Raw genomic sequence first — 24464 nt, forward strand, 5'->3', positions numbered from 1 at the left:
CTGTCTGACGTCTATCCTGGTTCCTGATCCCTGGCTTGTTGTTGTTCTCCTGATTCCGGCTCGTCTGACTACTCGCTTTGGCTCCTGACTCGGCTCGTCTAACTACCAGCTCTGGTTTTGATTCCTGGCTTATTTGACTTGTGGACTTTTTATTATTTTTTGCTATTAATAAAGGTGTGATTATTTTTGCACTTCTCGTCTGTCTGATTCCTGGCATCCTGACACATACACAATATCCCTTTTAAGTAATATAAAAGGGTGAATTAATTTTTTTATTTTTTTTTAATTTATTTAATTTTTTTTACATTTATTTATGGCAAGAATAAAATATTTTTTTTAGTTGAGATGGATCCTTATCAGAAATACAAAAATAGGCCACCACACTTTTGGGTAAGCAGCCAGGAGTGTATAAATGCCAGATTTGTCCAACAGGCTAGAATATCATTATGGGTGTTATATCATGTTAAGACAACAAATATACTATTTACTATTCATGTGTATTTAAATATGTCCTCTATAAAATAAAATGTTTATGTGGTAAATCCTAGGTGGTGAATGGTCAGAAAATCCAGTGGTGTGATATTCATCAAAGTGGCCAAATTAAAGGGACCTTAACTAGTTCCCACCATTGGGACGTTCCATGCTGTCCTAACTGCGCTGGGCTTTAGAGCCGTTAGGACGGAATGGATCGTCCTAGCCGTTTGGCTGTCCTGAAGCCATAGCAGCTTGTTAAATGGGATCGCGGGCTGGAGAGGTTGCCTAGCGTCATAGGCACTCCTCCCTGACCCGATCCCATCATTAAAATCACACGATTGCATGAAGGATCCCATGATTTCAATTTGTTTACATTGGAACTTTGTTTTGATGTAGACAAATTAGTCCCATTCTGCATTGAAAGGCTGAAATTTTTTTTTGCTAAGAGGTGACATTTTCACCTCTTAGCCAATAGCCGTGCGGTTTATCCGGCTCCCATGGCCGCCAAGCCGGATTTACTGCACGGCTATTGGCTAAAAGGTGAAAACGTCACCTCTTAGCAAAATTTTTTTTTTTAGCTGTGGGCTGCTGTAGCAGCTAAAAACGTTGATCGGTTAAAACAAATAAAGGAGATTTCTACATGAAGTATCTTATACTTCATGAATGAAAGTCCCCTTTTATTTGTTTCAAAAGTCAATCCTAGCGTTTGTAAAACGCTAGAATTTACTTTCACTTTAATGGGCTCACTTTCTTATCATTTAATACTCATTTTCTAAACATTATTTCTACAGATAATATAACTAATATACACCTTTTTTCTGCCTGGTTGCTGCATGCCAGCAGTGAAAAGAAATAAAGTAAAAAATAAATAAATGGAATGGATCTGCACAGTACACATGTAGAATGTAATAAGGGAATAACAGTTTTAGATTTAACCATTAGATGACGTTGGTGTTAAATGTATGGTGTACACTACTGTGGTTATAACTTTGACCTGGAAAAGGCCTTAAGGCAGTCCGAAGTATGTCTGTCTGTCTGTCTCTCTGTCAGTCATTATGTGCACACAATTCACTATTCAATATATTTATGGAAACTCACTTGCTTAACTCCTACAATAAGTTTAATTTTGGCTTTTCCATATATTTGTTTTCTTACAGTTGAAATAAATGTGATATCCCTTCTTTAAAGCACCTATACACAACTTATATCTCTGGCCTTTCTATCAAGAAGGGACCTCCAGTATTCAAACAGATGGTGATGTTAGGCCATATTGTTAGTAAACCTCACACCTGTGAAATACAATTAAACTAAATGGGCTCATACAAGGAGAATACTCATTAACTGAAATTGAAAACAGTGTGTGCAAAGCAACACGTCTTAGCTGACTCATTCCTACAGCCAGAAGTGCTTGATAAACTAAATAGGGAGTAGTGAGTCATTACAATGCTAAATGAATCAGTCTTTGGGCTGTTAAATTTAAATAGTGCTTAAGTATAGTTTGTTTCTTTACTAATAAATAGAACACTAGAATTATTTAGGTAGCACAGGGGACAGGCTAAGCAGAAAGTGATTTGTGTGTGGTCAAATGCATCTTTATATTGCATATATGCAAAATGTATTGTGATGTCGCCTAATGATTTAATATGTAATCTAATTGAACTATTATTAAGTGGTTTGGGAATGATTGCTGAGGAGCGAAGTACTCTGCAATAGTTTATAAATTTTCTATTATACTGATAGAAATATTCATAAAACAAGGTACTTTCAGCAGTATTATGGGTTAGTAAGAGTTGCTTAGGGGAGTATGCTGTATAGTTGAAAAATATTCTTATTCATTATATTTCTTTTATAAAGATTAGATAGAGATACAGTATATCACAAAAGTGAGTACACTCTTCACATTTTTGTAAATATTTCATATCTTTTCATGTGACAACACTGAAGAAATGACACTTTACTACAATGTAAAGTAGTGTGTGTACAGCTATAACAGTTTAAATTTCCTGTCCCCTCAAAATAACTCAACACACAGCCATTCATGTCTAAACTGTTGACAACAGTACACCCCTAAGTAGAAATGTCCATATTGGACCCAATTAGCCATTTCCCCTCCCTGGTGTCATGTGACTTGTTAGTGTTACAAGGTCTCAGGTGTGAATGGGGAGAAGTTGTGTTAAATTTGGTGTTATCGCTCTCACACTCTCTCATACTGGTCACTGGAAGTTCAACATGGCACCTCATGGCAAATAACTCTGAGGATCTGAAAAAAAGAATTGTTGCTCTATATAAAGATGGCCTGCCCTAGGCTATAAGAAGATTGCCAAGACCCTGAAACTGAGCTGCAGCATGGTTGTCAAGACTATTCAGCGGTTTCACAGGGCAGGTTTCACTCAGAACAGGTCTCGCCATGGTGGTCGACCAAATAAGTTAAATGCACGTGCTCAGCATCACATCCAGAGGTTGTTTTTGGGAAATAGACATATGACTTCTGCCAGCATTGCTGCAGAGGTTAAAGGGTTGGGCGGTTAGCCTGTCAGTTCTCAGACCATACGCTGCACACTGCATCAAATTGGTCTGCATGGCTGTCATCCCAGAAGGAAGCCTCTTCTAAAGATGATGCACAAGAAAGCCCGCAAACAGTTTGCTGAAGACAAGCAGACTAAGGACATGGATTGATGAAACCATATCCTGTGGTCCGATGAGACCAAGATAAACTTATTTGGTTCAGATAATGTCAAGCGTGTGTGGCGGCAACCAGCTGAGGAGTACAAAGACAAGTGTGTCTTGCCTACAGTCCAGCATGGTCTGGGCCTGCATGAGTGCTGCCGGCACTGGGGAGCTACAGTTCATTAAGGGAACCATGAATGCCAACATGTACTGTGACATACTGAAGCAGAGCATGATCCCCTCCCTTCGGAGACTGGGCCACAGGGTAGTATTCCAACATGATAAAGACTCCAACACACACCTCCAATAGGACCACTGCCTTGCTAAAGAAGCTGAGGATAAAAGTGATGGACTGGCCAAGCATGTCTCCAGAAATAAACCCTATTAAGCATCTGTGGGGCATCCTCAAATGGAATGTGGGGGAGCACAAGGTCTCCACCAGCTCCGTGATGTTGTCATTTCTTCAGTGTTGTCACATGAAAATATATAATAAAATATTTACAAAAATGTGAGGGGTTTACTTTGTGAGATACTAGATACTGTGTGTGTATATATGTATATATATATATATATATATATATATATATATATATATATATATATATATATATATATATATATATATATATAAATAAAAACCCAGCACTCACTAGCAGATTCACAGCAATGTTTAAAAGCAAAACTGGGGGAAGTCAGTTACATTTGGCGCCAAAGGATCAAGCCCAGGACCACAACAAGGTCTCCCCCTTCCTGGGACCCTAAACCAGCACCCACACAATGCATACTTCCAAACAAACCAACTGGGAACCTCCCAGGGTGACACAGGCTTTTGTAACCTCCCCTATGTAAATACAAAACACAGGCATGGACCGCACTCAGACTGGACTGGGTACACATCCTAAGCCACTGTTAACTCCACAGCCCTGAACACTGACAGACAGCTGCAAAGTTCCCAGCAACCCAGGCAGTTAACCCCAGAGCAACCTGGGTGCCAGGTCCGCAGGGGAGCATTACAAACATTAACACAAAACACAAAAAAAACCAGCACTCACTAGCAGATTCACAGCAATATATATATATATATATATTTCTTCTGTTAAGTGTGATCAGTCCACGGGTCATCATTACTTCTGGGATATTACTCCTCCCCAACAGGAAGTGCAAGAGGATTCACCCAGCAGAGCTGCATATAGCTCCTCCCCTCTACGTCACTCCCAGTCATTCTCTTGCACCCAACGACTAGATAGGATGTGTGAGAGGACTATGGTGATTATACTTAGTTTTAAATCTTCAATCAAAAGTTTGTTATTTTAAAATAGCACCGGAGTGTGTTATTACCTCTCTGGCAGAGTTTGAAGAAGAATCTACCAGAGTTTTGCTATGATTTTAGCCGGAGTAGTTAAGATCATATTGCTGTTCTCGGCCATCTGAGGAGTGAGGTAAACTTCAGATCAGGGGACAGCGGGCAGATGAATCTGCATAGAGGTATGTAGCAGTTTTTATTTTCTGACAATGGAATTGATGAGAAAATCCTGCCATACCGATATAATGTCATGTATGTATACTTTACACTTCAGTATTCTGGGGAATGGTACTTCACTAGAATTACACTGTAAGAAATACATAAAGCTGTTTAATAACTAGAGATTATGTTTAACGTTTTTGCTGGAATGTAAAATCGTTTTCATTTGCTGAGGTACTGTGTGAATAAATGTTTGGGCACTATTTTTCCACTTGGCAGTTGCTTAATCTGTTTTTCTGACAGTTTCTGTTCTCCCTCACTGCTGTGTGTGAGGGGGAGGGGCCGTTTTTTGGCGCTTTTTCTATGCATCAAATATTTCAGTCAGCAACTCATTGTATTCCCTGCATGATCCGGTTCATCTCTACAGAGCTCAGGGGTCTTCAAAACTTATTTTGAGGGAGGTAATTTCTCTCAGCAGAGCTGTGAGAATTATAGTTTGACTGAGATAAAAAACGTTTATTCTGTAATTTGTTTCCTGCTTTCAGAATTTGTTATCTTTGCTAATGGGATTAAACCTTTGCTAAAGTTGTGTTGTTTACAAGGATTGAGGCTATAACTGTTTCAATTTATTAATTTTCAACTGTCATAGATCTTCTGTGCTTCTTAAAGGCACAGTACATTTTAATATTGTTCTAATTGAATTGTATTTCCAAGTTGCAAGTTTATTTGCTAGTGTGTTAAACATGTCTGATTCAGAGGATGATACCTGTGTCATTTGTTGCAATGCCAAAGTGGAGCCCAATAGAAATTTATGTACTAACTGTATTGATGCTACTTTAAATAAAAGTCAATCTGTACAAATTGAACAAATTTCACCAAACAACGAGGGGAGAGTTATGCCGACTAACTCGCCTCACGTGTCAGTACCTACATCTCCCGCTCAGAGGGAGGTGCGTGATATTGTAGCGCCGAGTACATCTGGGCGGCCATTACAAATCACATTACAGGATATGGCTACTGTTATGACTGAGGTTTTGGCTAAATTACCAGAACTAAGAGGTAAGCGTGATCACTCTGGGGTGAGAACAGAGTGCGCTGATAATATTAGGGCCATGTCAGACACTGCGTCACAGGTGGCAGAACATGAGGACGGAGAACTTCATTCTGTGGGTGACGGTTCTGATCCAAACAGACTGGATTCAGATATTTCAAATTTTAAATTTAAACTGGAAAACCTCCGTGTATTACTAGGGGAGGTGTTAGCGGCTCTGAATGATTGTAACACAGTTGCAATACCAGAGAAAATGTGTAGGTTGGATAAATATTTTGCGGTACCGACGAGTACTGAGGTTTTTCCTATACCTAAGAGACTTACTGAAATTGTTACTAAGGAGTGGGATAGACCCGGTTTGCCGTTCTCACCCCCTCCGATATTTAGAAAAATGTTTCCAATAGACGCCACCACAAGGGACTTATGGCAAACGGTCCCTAAGGTGGAGGGAGCAGTTTCTACCTTAGCTAAGCGTACCACTATCCCGGTGGAGGATAGCTGTGCTTTTTCAGATCCAATGGATAAAAAGTTAGAGGGTTACCTTAAGAAAATGTTTATTCAACAAGGTTTTATATTGCAACCCCTTGCATGCATTGCGCCGATCACGGCTGCAGCGGCATTCTGGATTGAGTCTCTGGAAGAGAACATTGGTTCAGCTACTCTGGAACATTACGGACAGGCTTAGAGTCCTTAAACTAGCTAATTCATTCATTTCGGAGGCCGTAGTACATCTTACTAAACTTACGGCGAAAAATTCAGGATTCGCCATTCAGGCACGCAGGGCGCTGTGGCTAAAATCCTGGTCAGCTGATGTTACTTCTAAGTCTAAATTGCTTAATATACCTTTCAAAGGGCAGACCTTATTCGGGCCCGGGTTGAAAGAGATTATCGCTGACATTACAGGAGGTAAAGGCCATGCCCTGCCTCAGGACAAAGCCAAAGCCAAGACTAGACAGTCTAATTTTCGTTCCTTTCGTAATTTCAAAGCAGGAGCAGCATCAACTTCCTCTGCACCAAAACAGGAAGGAGCTGTTGCTCGCTACAGACAAGGCTGGAAACCTAACCAGTCCTGGAACAAGGGCAAGCAGACTAGGAAACCTGCTGCTGCCCCTAAAACAGCATGAATTGAGGGCCCCCGATCCGGGATCGGATCTAGTGGGGGGCAGACTTTCTCTCTTCGCCCAGGCTTGGGCAAGAGATGTTCAGGATCCCTGGGCGCTAGAGATAATATCTCAGGGATACCTTCTGGACTTCAAATACTCTCCTCCAAGAGAGAGATTTCATCTGTCAAGATTGTCAACAATCCAGACAAAGAAAGAGGCGTTTCTACGCTGCGTACAAGAGCTCTTGTTAATGGGAGTAATCCATCCAGTTCCACGATCGTAACAGGGACAGGGGTTTTACTCAAATCTGTTTGTGGTTCCCAAAAAAAGAGGGAACTTTCAGACCAATCCTGGACTTAAAGATCCTAAACAAATTCCTAAGAGTTCCATCGTTCAAGATGGAGACTATTCGGACAATTTTACCTATGATCCAAGAGGGTCAATACATGACCACTGTAGATTTAAAAGATGCTTACCTTCACATACCGATTCACAAAGATCATTATCGGTACCTAAGGTTTGCCTTCCTAGACAGGCATTACCAGTTTGTGGCTCTTCCATTCGGATTGGCTACAGCTCCAAGAATCTTCACAAAGGTTCTGGGTGCTCTTCTGGCGGTACTAAGACCGCGGGGAATCTCGGTAGCTCCATACCTAGACGACATTCTGATACAAGCTTCAAGCTTTCAAACTGCCAATTCTCATACAGAGTTAGTGCTGGCATTTCTAAGGTCACATGGATGGAAGGTGAACGAAAAGAAAAGTTCACTCGTTCCACTCACAAGAGTTCCCTTCCTGGGGACTCTTATAGATTCTGTAGAAATGAAGATTTACCTGACAGAGGACAGGCTAACAAGACTTCAAAGTGCTTGCCGCACCCTTCATTCCATTCAACACCCGTCAGTGGCTCAATGCATGGAGGTAATCGGCTTAATGGTAGCGGCAATGGACATAGTACCCTTTGCACGCTTACACCTCAGACCACTGCAACTGTGCATGCTAAGTCAGTGGAATGGGGATTACTCAGACTTATCCCCTTCTCTGAATCTGGATCAAGAGACCAGAAATTCTCTTCTATGGTGGCTTTCTCGGCCACATCTGTCCAGGGGGATGCCATTCAGCAGACCAGACTGGACAATTGTAACAACAGACGCCAGCCTTCTAGGTTGGGGTGCCGTCTGGAATTCTCTGAAGGCTCAGGGACAATGGAGTCAGGAGGAGAGTCTCCTGCCAATAAACATTCTGGAATTGAGAGCAGTTCTCAATGCCCTCCTGGCTTGGCCCCAGTTGACAACTCGGGGGTTCATCAGGTTTCAGTCGGACAACATCACGACTGTAGCTTACATCAACCATCAGGGAGGGACAAGAAGCTCCCTAGCTATGATGGAAGTATCAAAGATAATTTGCTGGGCAGAGTCTCACTCTTGCCACCTGTCAGCAATCCACATCCCGGGAGTGGAGAACTGGGAGGCGGATTTCTTAAGTCGTCAGACTTTTCATCCGGGGGAGTGGGAACTTCATCCGGAGGTCTTTGCCCAAATACTTCGACGTTGGGGCAAACCAGAGATAGATCTCATGGCGTCTCGACAGAACGCCAAGCTTCCTCGTTACGGGTCCAGATCCAGGGATCCAGGAGCAGTCCTGATAGATGCTCTGACAGCACCTTGGGACTTCAGGATGGCTTACGTGTTTCCACCCTTCCCGTTGCTTCCTCGATTGATTGCCAGAATCAAACAAGAGAGAGCATCAGTGATTCTAATAGCACCTGCGTGGCCACGCAGGACTTGGTATGCAGACCTGGTGGACATGTCATCCTGTCCACCTTGGTCTCTACCTCTGAAACAGGACCTTCTGATACAGGGTCCCTTCAAACATCAAAATCTAACTTCTCTGAAGCTGACTGCTTGGAAATTGAACGCTTGATTTTATCAAGACGTGGATTTTCTGAGTCAGTTATTGATACCTTAATACAGGCTAGGAAACCTGTTACCAGAAAGATTTACCATAAGATATGGCGTAAATACCTATATTGGTGTGAATCCAAAGGTTACTCTTGGAGTAAGGTTAGGATTCCTAGGATATTGTCTTTTCTACAAGAAGGTTTAGAAAAGGGTTTATCTGCTAGTTCATTAAAGGGACAGATCTCAGCTCTGTCCATTCTGTTACACAAACGTCTGTCAGAAGTTCCTGACGTCCAGGCTTTTTGTCAGGCTTTGGCCAGAATTAAGCCTGTGTTTAAAACTGTTGCTCCACCATGGAGTTTAAACCTTGTTCTTAATGTTTTACAGGGCGTTCCGTTTGAACCCCTTCATTCCATTGATATAAAGTTGTTATCTTGGAAAGTTCTATTTTTAATGGCTATTTCCTCGGCTCGAAGAGTCTCTGAATTATCAGCCTTACATTGTGATTCTCCTTATTTGATTTTTCATTCGGATAAGGTAGTCCTGCGTACTAAACCTGGGTTCTTACCTAAGGTAGTTACTAACAGGAATATCAATCAAGAGATTGTTGTTCCTTCCTTATGCCCAAATCCTTCTTCAAAGAAGGAACGTCTACTGCACAACCTGGATGTAGTCCGTGCTCTAAAATTTTACTTACAGGCAACTAAGGAATTTCGACAAACGTCTTCTCTGTTTGTCATTTACTCTGGGCAGAGGAGAGGTCAAAAAGCTTCCGCTACCTCTCTTTCTTTTTGGCTTCGTAGCATAATTCGTTTAGCTTATGAGACTGCTGGACAGCAGCCTCCTGAAAGAATTACAGCTCATTCTACTAGAGCTGTGGCTTCCACTTGGGCCTTCAAGAATGAGGCCTCTGTTGAACAGATTTGCAAGGCTGCAACTTGGTCTTCGCTTCATACTTTTTCCAAATTTTACAAATTTGACACTTTTGCTTCATCGGAGGCTATTTTTGGGAGAAAGGTTCTTCAGGCAGTGGTTCCTTCTGTATAAAGAGCCTGCCTATCCCTCCCGTCATCCGTGTACTTTTGCTTTGGTATTGGTATCCCAGAAGTAAGAAAACATAATTTATGCTTACCTGATAAATTCCTTTCTTCTGTAGTGTGATCAGTCCACGGCCCGCCCTGTTTTTAAGGCAGGTAAATATTTTTTGATTTATACTCCAGTCACCACTTCACCCTTGGCTTTTCCTTTCTCGTTGGTCCTTGGTCGAATGACTGGGAGTGACGTAGAGGGGAGGAGCTATATGCAGCTCTGCTGGGTGAATCCTCTTGCACTTCCTGTTGGGGAGGAGTAATATCCCAGAAGTAATGATGACCTGTGGACTGATCACACTACAGAAGAAAGGAATTTATCAGGTAAGCATAAATTATGTTATTAGTATCACGATTCTGGCCATGAAATATCGCGAATGTGATTTTAATCGTGATTTTTTTTTTAAATTATTGTTAAACATACATTTTTAAATAAAAAATGCATTCAACTGTACAGAATCTTAAAGTATTAAACAACCTTATAACCAATTGAGAATTTAGTTTTTGGTTTAACAAAAATTTAGAGAAAGGGACGTTTGCTGTTCCGAAACGTCACAAATAAATATTTTTTGTCGCTAAGAATGCTGAAGTCTAGTGAGTGCTTTCTTCTATCTACTGTTTGATTATCCCTACAGAGCACCCTGGCGAATGTTGGAAGCTGGTGAGAGTGCACATACCTCTCCTTTGAAGAATTGGTTATATATATATATATATATTTATATATATATATATATATATTTATATTTATATTTATTTTTCGCCATAGAACAGCCTTACAATGGTATTGAGCTGGTTGTTCATTCCTGTGAGGGCACTTTTCTCTGTGTATGTGTGTATGTATATATAAAATATATATATATATACATACATACATACACACTGTTCAAAGAGAGCACTCTCACTTCCAAAGATAAATGCCAGGGTGCCAGCAGGTAAGTATATAGATGAAGGAAGGCACTCTCTGGTCTTTTAAGTAAATAGTTTTAATAAATCAAGTGTGACGTTTCGTGGACACAGACCTGAGGAAGGGTAGTGTGTCCACAAAACGTCACACCTGATTTATTAAAACTATTTACTTAAAAGACCAGGGAGTGCCTATATATATATATATATATATATATATATATATATATATATATATATATATATATATATATATATATATATATATATATATATATATATATATATATATATATATATATATATATATATATATATAATGTGTAGAGAGAGAAAGAGAGAAAAAAAAAAAAAAAAGTGCACTCGCAGGAACGAACCAGCTCAATACTATTGTAAGCCTGTTCTATGGCGATTTACCACCTGGGTGCAACTTCTTTTAGCTCAGTAATGCTTTTCACAGAGTATAATTCCTGCCTATTACAGGGCTTAAACGATCATCTATGGTTGCTGTGTTCCTTGTTCAGAGAGGAATTGCCTGGTGTTTTGTCGCTGGACTGACCGTAATAGGTGGGATCAGACTGATATACTACAGGAAAGTTCTACTCTGTGAAAAGCATTACAGAACATTTTAAATTTTAAACAACTTGCAAGTTTACTTCTATTATCAAATATTTGCTTTGTTCTCTTGGTATTCTTTGTTGAAAAGTATAGCGCTGCGGAATCTGTTGGCGCTCTACAAATAATCGATAATAATAATAATAATAAAAAGTATATCTAGGAGCCATAATGCAGCAACCCAATACTGAAAGCTAGCTGAACGCATCAAGGGAGCATATTAGAGGCTTATACTGTATGTGCAGCCACTAATTACCAGCTAGCTTTCATTGCTGCTTATGGGCCTACCTAAGTATGCCTTTTTTTTTTTTTTTTTTATAAATTTTTATTGAGGTGAAAAGTTGGCATACAGACAAAAAATTGCAGCAGTATACAATAGAAATATAGATTTGCTTATAACAGGGTACAATACGTAAATTCTAGGTTGATAAACAGTACATGTGGTCTCTATCGCACTAAGCAAGACGTAAAACATCTTCATCTACCACATGGATAAAAGACGAGTAATACAGTAGTTCACAGGAATGCCAAAAAATAAAAACTATAGAACCTTCATGTTAATCTAATGGGCTGCTCTTGAGCCTCATAACAAACTATATTAAACATTTATAACGGAAGGTATCTCCAAAGGTTAGAGGCCTCTTTCGGGCCCATCATGAAAACCTCAAATTTTTAGTATAATTGCGCTATAGGATTGGTATAAAATACACTTAAGTAAGTAAATTTAATTTAACAAAGTGGTATAGTGTTAGAAACCTGTGAGTAAAACTCTGCAAAAGATAGTACTAACCGATCCTGCACAGCCTGGGAGGAAAAGTAGTACCAATGCAATTTCGGAGTGCAAGATATAATTGTAAAAGGGGGAAATAAGGTGTGGTATCGACGAGAAAAACCACATTATTCACTCTCCTAGGAATAGGAGGTATATTAAGGGGGGGAGGTGGTAAGTTACATGCGGTGGACAAATTGCGAAATAGGAGGTATATTATGCATCCAGAAATGGCATAGTTAGTGTTATGTAACACTGTAATTTATAGGAATAAGAGAGGTAGGTAGGAAGCGATATAGGCTAGATAGGTCGCTGCATTAATCCTCCTAAATTAGGAGGAGTGTTTTAAAAAAGAAAAAGGAGAGGGTGAGGGTGGGGGGTGAGGAGGTGTTGGGGGGTATATTAGATGTGCAAATGTATTAATAACGCCTAAGCTGAGGCAGTGTCTCAAATATGAAATGGGAATAGTAATAATGCAGGACCTGCCTGCTCTGAAGACACTGTGTTAAACTACGGCGCAATATTGGTTAGGGAAGCCACACCACCCACCCTCATGGAATAGGAGTTATGACACTGTGGGACGAGGTGATAAGGTAAGTATGGTAGGCAAGATAGGTAAGTAAAGCGCCACAGCTGGTCTGGGAGTTGCACTAGAACCTGGACTAAAGAGGACCTTCAAGGAAGGGCTAGTTGAGAAATGGGTATTGTTGCCTGTCACTAGGGTTCACATAAATCATTCTCCCAACAGGGGATTGTTAGCCAGAATGTAATAAGATAGAGCTCAGTAGATCAGTTGGATGCGGTAGTGCTTAGATTATTAAAGCAAACAGGGTATTAGTGTGACCATGTCTAAATATGGTGTAACGTAGTAAACTCTACTGGCCAGGTATGGGCCCTATACCCGGCCTAAGTATGTCTTAACATTAGATAAATACCCAATAGCTAGAGGGGAAAACATGCATCACCTACTGTGGAGTTTAAAGGCAACACGCTACCCCTATCGTTGTGATACCAGTGGTCACTATTTGTGGACCACAAGGGCAGGATATTTAGTATAATCTTATTTACAGCCCAGCGGCTGGAGACAGGAATAAGTGTACAATCTGCTCTTGGGTTCTGAGGCATTGCTGTTATTCTCGTATTAAGGAACACAAAAAACTGGTGTGGGGCAACAACAAGACAGTGTAACATTCATAGAAATACATGAGGCTAAACCACACAAGAATCCTGAGCCACAGACATCTAAACATAATTACGTTAAGGCATTGCCCTAAATTGAACACTTTAAGAATAAAATATATTTAAACATTAGCAGTCAAACGTTAGCATAAGAGACAAACAAAAGGACATGCAGCTCAATTTCGTGTCAGTGCTAAACTATATACATATAGAAGGTGCATGTCCACAATATAATGCGTGACGCCTATACTAAAGAAAGCATGGTGGAGTCCTCCAAATAATGAGTGTAATTTTTATAAACAGGCCTGTCTCATGAGCACTAATGCGATGGCCAGATTTGGGCTAAAACACATCTTTATTCTCTGTGGAGGTGTTTCCTCTGCTGGGGACACTGCAGCGGTGTCCAAATTAACCAATTCCTTTCCTAAGGTTCAGTAAGTCTGGAGTGTCAAATATTACTACTGTGGGTGAAATATCGGTGTGACCGCTAACATCGTTAGGGCTTCTTAAGGAACACAGTAGAAGTGCTGCAAGTTTGTCCTGTGTTGCGCTGCGCTTAGCCATAGCCCACTGCAGAGATGGTTCTGGAGTAAACTTACAAAGTTGTCTCATCTGAAGGGACACGCTACTCCTATTCTGCTTCACTACCCTCAAGTGGAGTGCCTTATGTCGAGCCGGGTGGCCCGCCGATGCTGCTCTCACTGTTGCAGATGTCTGTGCTGAGAGCCTTTACTGTTAGATGATCAGGGTAAGTATGGCTCGTGGTGACCTTCCCATCCTCTCTTACGTTACCTCGCTGCCAGTTTACTGTCTTCATCTGTCACTGTTGGTAATGTTCACTGGCAGTATTCTGTGTGGCCGTCGCTGTCTGCTGTGGCTCAGGGTTAGTTAAGTCATCCGCCACCCAAGTCGTCTGCCTGGCCTTAAATTGTAACATCAAGGTGACAGCCCGGGGTTGCTGGGGCAATGCGGTGTGTTTTGGCATTTACACTTTTTTCCAACATTTCCTCCAAGCACCCCTCCAGGCGTAGAAAATGTTTGTTAAGTAGGCATTGTAGCTCTTCAAGAAAGGTATGATTGAAAAGCGCCATTGCGTAGGTATTCCGTTGTTTCCCCTGCAGGGTCTTAAAAATGGCCGCTTCACTCAGCCTACGCAGGCCAGTCTCATTTATGAAATGGAATTCTGCTATTTGCAGGCGCCTTCTGGTTCCCACATGTCACATTCAGGATCTCTGATTCTCTGGCTATAAGATATTTTGGCAGTTAGGCTGATTTGAGCAATTTATTACATATTTATAGATGAAAAGTTGCTAGAGGTATGCTAGCATGCGACTGCTCAGTATCGGCGTTGGCTCCGCCCCCCTAAGTATGCCTTTTAACAAAGGATACCAAGAGAATTTAAGCACATTTTATAAAAGAAGTAAATTGGAAAGTTGTTGAAAATTGCATGCTCTATCTGAATTGTGAATGTTTAATTTTGACTTTGCTGTTCCTTTAAATATACCATATATTTTATATATTTCAAAATAGTAATATCTTTAGATAAATCTCTGAAATGAACTGAAATTCCACAGTTTAATTGTTTTCTTGCATTCTTTAGTTTAGATTTCTGACATCACTACATTGAAGATTAACTGCAGCGTACCACGAGGTTTACATTATTTGTGTGTGTCATTTCCCTCCTGAAATTAGCTTCAAATTCAACATTCTCAATATTCCATTTGTTTCAGATGGGAAAGCTTCTTGTTAGCTATGGGTGAAAAACACAATGTAATAAAAGCTTTTGTGAGAACTGTACTCTGAACTATATTACATTTGCAATTCATTTCAAGAAAGGTGCATCAGATCGAAAGCAATACGTTCCATAGGGACCCCCCCCATCTCATTATCTGCAGGTCAAAGAATGTTACCAATAATTGAAACAACGATGCAGCTGAGAATCCTAAATAAAATGACGCAGTGTATTAAAGTCATTTGTGCAGCTTCTAAACAGTAATTCTTGCTTACACAAAAGTGAATAGTGAATACCTGAAACATTTCTGTAGAAATGCACTGGTCCATTATTCTTTATAAATAAAAATGATTAGAGCTGGATTATGGGAGATGTTTTCTTTGCCAGGATTTTACCAGTAGCATACAAATATAAATACAGAAGTCACTGGGATTGAAGAATAGAAGCTCAGCCAAGCATTGTGATTTATCTCTTATATTCATGTCTGTTCTCCTCATGTTCTATACACAATCTCACTTGATTAAACAGAAACTCTTCCTGACTGTGTGCTCTGAAAAAACTTGAAGCTGTAAGATATTGAGGATTAATGAGTGTTGTGATAGTCAGGACCGTCTTTAACACAGGGCAAAAGGGGCAGCTGCCCAGGGCCCAGTCTCTGTTGAGGGGCCCAAGAGTCCTAAAAAAAGAAATAAAAAAAAATAAAAAAAAAATTTTTATGGTTCAACCAGACTGCTGATGTGACATGGGGAACACACACATTCAGTCCTAATACTGTCACAGTCAAAAGTACTCTGCTTATATTTAAAAAAAAACTGTGCCAGACCGTGCCAGTGTCATGTGACATGCCAAGATATTGCCATGTGCTGTTTTAGATGTGCACTGTGCAGCACTGAATGCAAAGCCCTAACTCTGCATACAGCCATTCCCATTGCATCAGAAAAGGTCCTACTGGGGTTACCAATGTTACCAGGTAACTGCTCTGGTGGTGGGGATTGTTTCTGGGTAAGGCTGACTGTAGGCGCATGCAGCAGAAAGCTGGAGCGGCAGGCATGTGAGGATTTTAGCATCTGTGCAGCTGCAAACATTGCTCACTTCAGTCTTGAGGCTGTGTGACTCATCTCACACTGTGTCAATTCAGCCTTGGGCAGACAGCATCCAGTCTGCTGGTCCCCTTAGCCCTGCTCTTTCTGCTGTGACCCTAAGATCAACTAACTGAAGTTTGTCAGTGGAACAGTGTTTTGTAGAAAGGTGTCAGTGGGAAGAATAAGTGAGTGCACACACGCCCCTCCCCATGCAGCATTGTCTAGTGCAGGGTGAGAGGGAACTTGTTCCTAGCAAAGAAGTGACATGTGCTGCTGTGGCTGATGTATAGTGTCATGTGGATACTTCACACATTAATGTAAGGTTTATTGTTATAGTTTTTGTTTTCTCTCTGTCTCAGATTTTACAGCTTCCCATAGTAGTTCTGCTGTTCCAGTCAGTAAACTTATATTTGTCTGCACCTCCATGCTTCCTCCTCAGTCTTTACCTTGCTTTGTTCCTGTTGGCTGCCCTAAATCTCTTTAACCAGCTAACCTCACACCAGAATCACATTCAAAAGAATATTAAATGAATCCACAGTGGAGGAATTTATATTTATTTACTTATTAGTACTGCTTACGTCAAGTTTCACATATTGCAATTTATTTCATTTTTTTTTTAAATGATTAGCCCAGCAGTGGATGATCCACTGCTGGGCTAATAATTTTAAAAAAATTATAAAAATTTGATTTAGTTGTTTTTTGGGATGTTTGGGTAGAGAGCAAAATTGCATGGGGTGGGGGGGGGGCCCAAGATTTTTTTTGCCCAGGGTCCAGTCAATATTAAAGACATCCCTGGTGATAGTAGGTGAAATATGTCCACTTTAAGCCTTCTTGTTTTTTAAAAACTACATATAACGTTTATTTGCTGCATTCAGTCATTAAATGCAAAATAAGTAGTTGTAAGTGCCAAAACTGCTGCCAAATGTTGAAATACACTGGGTTGTTTTGTTTAGCATTTTTTTTTTTACTTTTCAGTTTGTAAGTGTAAATGTATATAGGTGTGTGTGTGTTCAGCTACATACTTATATATAGGCATATAGTGGCAAGTTGCTTCTATTTATTGGTTGATTGTTTTTGAAATGCCCATAATCCATGTATGCAATGACCAATGTGGTTGAAATTTGACTTTTTAATTGAATGAATAGCAAACACTACCAAAGGCAGCCAAATAACTACTCAAGTTATCAAATTTGAAGTAAAATTGATTAATTAAATGAGTTTCTTTACTGACTATGTAGTGAATGAATATAGCCACAGTTTTAGCCCAAATGGCTGAATGGATTGGCATTAAAGGGACATAAAACAAGTTGGGTTAGAGACAAAATATTATATGTACTTTAATTACTTTACCTGCAAATGTTATACTGCAGTGCCTCGCCATTAACCCTTTCTTTTTAGTTTTTGAATTCTTAAGCTCTAACTCCCCCCACACATTTCCTTCTATGGCTGTATCTATATCTATTGTTGTTTTGGTAGAATGCAAAAATGCATAGGGTTTATCTGCTGGAGCATTCCTAGAAGCCTGTGTCTAAACACTGATAAGAGGGGTGGAGTTGGCTGCTCCATGCAGCTTGGCTATGTACTTAATTTTACTTATTTTTGAAAATTTATTTTAAAATACTTGCTAGCAATTTTTGTAAAAAAAAATTATGCAGACTATTTTTAATTAATTAACCCTTTTAGGATATGCACAGATCTGAACCTGTTTTATCTCACTTTAAATTGGTTGGGAAATATGAGAGTGGCTTCTAGTTATTTTATGGTAAAGGCAGAACTATCTATGCAGTGTCATCTGAATTGTTTTTATTATTATCTTGTTTTGTTTTATTTAATAATTTCTAAAATGTTTGACCTAGTCCAGTGTCAATCTCTTTGCTAAATGGATATCCTCAGTTTAAAATTAATACCCAAGGTGTTGAAACATTTTAGTATATTTATTTTCTTAGCTTATAAATATTTTTCAGGGAGAAAGCGAATTACCTTTTTTTTTTTTTTTTTTTTTTTTTTTTTTTTTTTTTATTCAATAGATCTAAGAATTAATAAATAATTACCCTGCAGACCCTTAAAGGGATGCTGAACACAACCCAGATCTTGAAATCGGCACTCTTTTTAAATAACATGCATGCTACAAAGTTTTATAATGACAAAAATATTACCAGCCCACCTGACGCGGAATAAATCTGGCATCTAATGTTTATTAGTGAAACTGCCACCTATGGATCCAACAGATGGCTGCCATGGTGTAGCGTACGTTACAAACTGGTAAGGTGGTCTTGTGATTTGCGCGTCATTGAGCTCTTCAAAGCATGCGCAGAAGCAGCGCATGTGGTCAAGCTCCTCTTGTTGTGTGTTTGTTTAGGCAAATCTACTGTATTTACTGATCCTTTAATTACATTGTGCTGATTTTCAGACTCCTAACCAAGTATCAGATGTAGACTGAAGTCTACAGATTACGGCTTGCTCTAGTTTGTGCAATCTGTCTTTTCAAAGGGTTGTCTGCTCTTCTGGTTTTCCCAGACCCTTTTACTGTGTTTCTCAGCTTAACCTCATCAACGGTGCTAAACTGGGAGCTTCTACGTACATTTTATGCTGGATTTTTAGATCAGTATCTGCATATTCTTCTTTATAGTAGTGTCTATTATATGCAGTTATATGAAAATTGTTGCATAGTACACTGTCCCTTTTAAAGGGACATGAAACTCAACATTTTTATTTCATGATTCAGATAGAGCATGCGATTTTAAACAATTTTTCTTATTTGCTTCTGTTAACTTTTCTTTGTATCTTTTGTTGAAAAGCAGGGACCATTTCTGGAGCACTATATGGCAGAAGATTTGCAAGAGCACTAGAAGGCAGCACTATTTCCTGTCATGCAGTGCTCCCGGTGCCTACCTAGGTATCTCTTTAACACAGAATATAGGAAGAAAGCAAATTTGATAATAAAAGTAAATGGGAAACATTTTAAACTTATGCTCTGTCTGAATCACAAAATAAAATTAATAATTGTAATATTGAAATAAACAATTCAAACACTCCATGAAATACCACTTGGAACATGCAATTCCAATAATATTTGGAAAGTAAAAAATACTTTTGAAAAAAAAATTGTTCCCATGTATGCAATAGGTTTGTGTTTTATGTGGGCCAAATTTATTTGCAAACCAACACAGAGCATTCATTATTTTTTATATTAAAAATAGACCACTCTCGTCATGCACAACTCTTCTTCAGTGCAGGTGACAAACACAGGTGATGTCACAAGGGAACAGGAATACCTGTGAATATGTGTGATACAGAAAGCCAGGTGGCTGGGAATAGGGGATTAAAAGCCTGTATCTCAGCACCCAGGCTACTTACAGGGACAAATTTAGCTCATTTGAAAGAGGGGAGTCTGCCCGATTTAGTTGCAGGGGATCGGCGTAAAAACTGTGAATAACTGCAGCAGCATTTAAAATATGTTTTATCCAGCTCTAACAGAGCCCCTGCCCCCCCCCCCCCAGTTTTGGGTTAGAGGGGCAATTTACCCTTTATTTGGAAGAGAAGAGTCTGCTCTTTCAAATAAGAATACCCCTGTTTCAAAAGAGGGGTTACAAAGAATGCTGTTCACCTGCTCCAAGTAGACATTTGTACTTTGTTGAGGGAGAGGGCACTTTTAGAAACCCCATTTTTCCCTTAAAACACAAAGTGGTATAAGACCACAGTATAAAAGATTGAACCTACTGTTTCCAGCGTGGGGTTTTATGGCCTGCCATTAATAGGTGATTGACTTTTTTTTTTTTTTATTTTAATAATCAAAGTTTTTTTTTTTATTGAGGTATTACATAAAATAACAATCACATTCTATTGACATATATTGGACAAGCCAATAATAAATGTAGGTTGACAAAAATATGCTCAACTAGTTATATTAAACTAAACAGCAAAGTACAGGGAGTGCAGAATTATTAGGCAAGTTGTATTTTTGAGGATTAATTTTATTATTGAACAACAACCATGTTCTCAATGAACCCAAAAAACTAATTAATATCAAAGCTGAATAGTTTTGGAAGTAGTTTTTAGTTTGTTTTTAGTTATAGCTATTTTAGGGGGATATCTGTGTGTGCAGGTGACTATTACTGTGCATAATTATTAGGCAACTTAACAAAAAACAAATATATACCCATTTCAATTATTTATTTTTACCAGTGAAACCAATATAACATCTCAAAATTCACAAATATACATTTCTGACATTCAAAAACAAATCAGTGACCAATATAGCCACCTTTCTTTGCAAGGACACTCAAAAGCCTGCCATCCATGGATTCTGTCAGTGTTTTGATCTGTTCACCATCAACATTGCGTGCAGCACCAACCACAGCCTCCCAGACACTGTTCAGAGAGGTGTACTGTTTCTTCTGTTATGTGTGATCAGTCCACGGGTCATCATTACTTCTGGGATATTATCTGCTCCCCTACAGGAAGTGCAAGAGGATTCACCCAGCAGAGTTGCTATATAGCTCCTCCCCTCTACGTCACCCCCAGTCATTCTCTTGCACCCAAAGACTAGATAGGAGGTGTGAGAGGACTATGGTGATTATACTTAGTTTTTAGAACTTCAATCAAAAGTTTGTTATTTTACAATAGCACCGGAGCGTGTTATTACCTCTCTGGCAGAGTTTGAAGAAGAATCTACCAGAGTTTTTCTTATGATTTTAACCGGAGTAGTTAAGATCATATTGCTGTTTCTCGGCCATCTGAGGGAGGTAAAAAACTTCAGATCAGGGGACAGCGGGCAGTTGAATCTGCATTGAGGTATGTAGCAGTTTTTATTTTCTGAATGGAATTGATGAAAAGATCCTGCCATACCGTTATAATGAACATGTATGTATACTCTACACTTTAGTATTCTGGGGATGGTATTTCACCGGAATTACTCTGTAAAAGTACATTAAACCTTTTAATAGGTATTTTTCATGTTAAACGTTTTTGCTGGAATGTAGAATCGTTTGCATTAATGAGGTACTGAGTGAATAAATATTTGGGCATTATTTTTCCACTTGGCAGTTTGCTTGTTTTAATTATGACAGTTTCGTTTATCTCTCACTGCTGTGTGTGAGAGGGAGGGGCCGTTTTTGGCGCTCTTTGCTACGCATCAAAAATTTCCAGTCAGTTACTCTTGTATTTTCTGCATGATCCGGTTCATCTCTAACAGAACTCAGAGGTCTTCAAACTTCTTTGAAGGGAGGTAGATTCTCTCAGCAGAGCTGTGAGACTTATATAGTGACTGTGATTTAAAACGTTGCTCTGTAATTTTTATGTTTAAAATTTAATTAGTGTTATTTTACTAATGGGAACAAACCTTTGCTAAAAAGTTGTGTTGTTTTTAAAGTGTGATGCTATAACTGTTTTTCAGTTCATTATTTCAACTGTCATTTAATCGTTTAGTGCTTCTTGTGGCACAGTACGTTTTTGTTAAATAAGATTGTAACCGAGTTGCATGTTTATTGCTAGTGGGTTAAACATGTCTGATTCAGAGGAAGATACCTGTGTCATTTGTTCCAATGCCAAGGTGGAGCCCAATAGAAATTTATGTACTAACTGTATTGATGCTACTTTAAATAAAAGCCAATCTGTACAAATTGAACAAATTTCACCAAACAGCGAGGGGAGAGTTATGCCGACTAACTCGCCTCACGTGTCAGTACCTGCATCTCCCGCCCGGGAGGTGCGTGATATTATGGCGCCTAGTACATCTGGGCAGCCATTACAGATAACATTACAAGATATGGCTACTGTTATGACTGAAGTTTTGGCTAAATTACCAGAACTAAGAGGCAAGCGTGATCACTCTGGGGTGAGAACAGAGTGCGCTGATAATTCTAGGGCCATGTCTGATACTGCGTCACAGCTTGCAGAGCATGAGGACGGAGAGCTTCATTCTGTAGGTGACGGTTCTGATCCAAGCAGATTGGATTCAGATATTTCAAATTTTAAATTTAAATTGGAAAACCTCCGTGTATTACTAGGGGAGGTCTTAGCGGCTCTTAACGATTGTAACACTGTTGCAATACCAGAGAAAATGTGTAGGTTGGATAAATACTTTGCGGTACCGGCGAGTACTGACGTTTTTCCTATACCTAAGAGATTAACTGAAATTGTTACTAAGGAGTGGGATAGACCCGGTGTGCCGTTCTCACCCCCTCCAATATTTAGAAAGATGTTTCCAATAGACGCCACCACACGGGACTTATGGCAAACGGTCCCTAAGGTGGAGGGAGCAGTTTCTACTTTAGCTAAGCGCACCACTATCCCGGTGGAGGATAGCTGTGCTTTTTCAGATCCTATGGATAAAAAATTAGAGGGTTACCTTAAGAAAATGTTTGTTCAACAAGGTTTTATATTGCAACCCCTTGCATGCATCGCGCCGATTACGGCTGCGGCAGCATTTTGGATTGAGTCTCTGGAAGAGAACCTTAGTTCAGCTACGCTGGACGACATTACGGACAGGCTTAGAGTCCTTAAACTAGCTAATTCATTCATTTCGGAGGCCGTAGTACATTTAACCAAACTTACGGCTAAGAATTCAGGATTCGCCATTCAGGCACGTAGGGCGCTGTGGCTAAAATCCTGGTCGGCTGATGTAACTTCTAAGTCCAAATTACTTAATATACCTTTCAAGGGGCAAACTTTATTTGGGCCCGGTTTGAAAGAAATTATTGCTGACATTACAGGGGGTAAGGGCCACGCTCTACCTCAAGACAAAGCCAAAGCTAAGGCTAGACAGTCTATTTTTCGTCCCTTTCGGAATTTCAAAGCAGGAACAGCATCAACTTCCACTGCACCAAAACAGGAAGGAGCTGTTGCTCGTTACAGACAAGGCTGGAAACCTAACCAGTCCTGGAATAAGGGCAAGCAGGCCAGGAAACCTGCTGCTGCCCCTAAGACAGCATGAACCGAGGGCCCCCGATCCGGGACCGGATCTAGTGGGGGGCAGACTCTCTCTCTTCGCCCAGGCTTGGGCAAGAGATGTCCAGGATCCCTGGGCGCTAGAGATCATATCTCAGGGATACCTTCTAGACTTCAAATTCTCTCCCCCAAGAGGGAGATTTCATCTGTCAAGGTTGTCAACAAACCAAATAAAGAAAGACGCGTTTCTACGCTGTGTACAAGATCTATTATTAATGGGAGTGATCCATCCGGTTCCGCGGTCGGAACAAGGACAAGGGTTTTACTCAAACCTGTTTGTGGTTCCCAAAAAAGAGGGAACTTTCAGGCCAATCTTGGATTTAAAGATCCTAAACAAATTCCTAAGAGTTCCATCGTTCAAAATGGAAACTATTCGGACAATCTTACCCATGATCCAAAAGGGTCAGTACATGACCACAGTGGATTTAAAGGATGCTTACCTTCACATACCGATTCACAAAGATCATTACCGGTATCTAAGGTTTGCCTTCTTAAACAGGCATTACCAGTTTGTAGCCCTTCCATTCGGATTGGCTACGGCTCCAAGAATCTTCACAAAGGTTCTGGGTGCCCTTCTGGCGGTACTAAGACCGCGAGGAATTTCGGTAGCTCCGTACCTAGACGACATTCTGATACAAGCTTCAAGCTTTCAAACTGCCAAGTCTCATACAGAGTTAGTTCTGGCATTTCTAAGGTCGCATGGATGGAAAGTGAACGAAAAGAAGAGTTCTCTCTTTCCTCTCACAAGAGTTCAATTCTTGGGGACTCTTATAGATTCTGTAGAAATGAAGATTTATCTGACAGAAGACAGATTAACAAAGCTTCTAAATGCATGCCGTGTCCTTCATTCTATTCAACTCCCGTCAGTAGCTCAATGCATGGAGGTGATCGGCTTAATGGTAGCAGCAATGGACATAGTACCCTTTGCACGCCTACATCTCAGACCGCTGCAATTGTGCATGCTGAGTCAGTGGAATGGGGATTACTCAGATTTGTCCCCCACTCTGAATCTGGATCAAGAGACCAGAAACTCTCTTCTATGGTGGCTTTCTCGGCCACATCTGTCCAGGGGGATGCCATTCAGCAGGCCGGACTGGACAATTGTAACAACAGACGCCAGCCTACTAGGTTGGGGCGCTGTCTGGAATTCTCTGAAGGCTCAGGGACAATGGAGTCAGGAGGAAAGTCTCCTGCCGATAAACATTCTGGAATTGAGAGCAGTTCTCAATGCCCTTCTAGCTTGGCCCCAGTTAAAAACTCGGGGGTTCATCAGGTTTCAGTCGGACAACATCACGACTGTAGCTTACATCAACCATCAGGGAGGGACAAGAAGCTCCCTAGCAATGATGGAAGTATCAAAGATATTTCGCTGGGCAGAGTCTCACTCTTGCCACCTGTCAGCAATCCACATCCCGGGAGTGGAGAACTGGGAGGCGGATTTCTTGAGTCGCCAGACGTTTCATCCGGGGGAGTGGGAACTTCATCCGGAGG

The 24464-nt window shown here is 40.2% G+C and overlaps 1 protein-coding gene across 1 annotated transcript in view; it reads left to right on the forward strand.

Moving 5' to 3' along the window:
* The window catches only part of COMMD8 (COMM domain containing 8), a 66502-nt gene that overhangs the window by 21569 nt on the left and 20469 nt on the right, over positions 1-24464 (forward strand). The window lies entirely within an intron of this gene.

The sequence above is a fragment of the Bombina bombina genome, chromosome 2 (genome assembly GCF_027579735.1).
Source record: "Bombina bombina isolate aBomBom1 chromosome 2, aBomBom1.pri, whole genome shotgun sequence".
Lineage (NCBI taxonomy): Eukaryota > Metazoa > Chordata > Amphibia > Anura > Bombinatoridae > Bombina > Bombina bombina.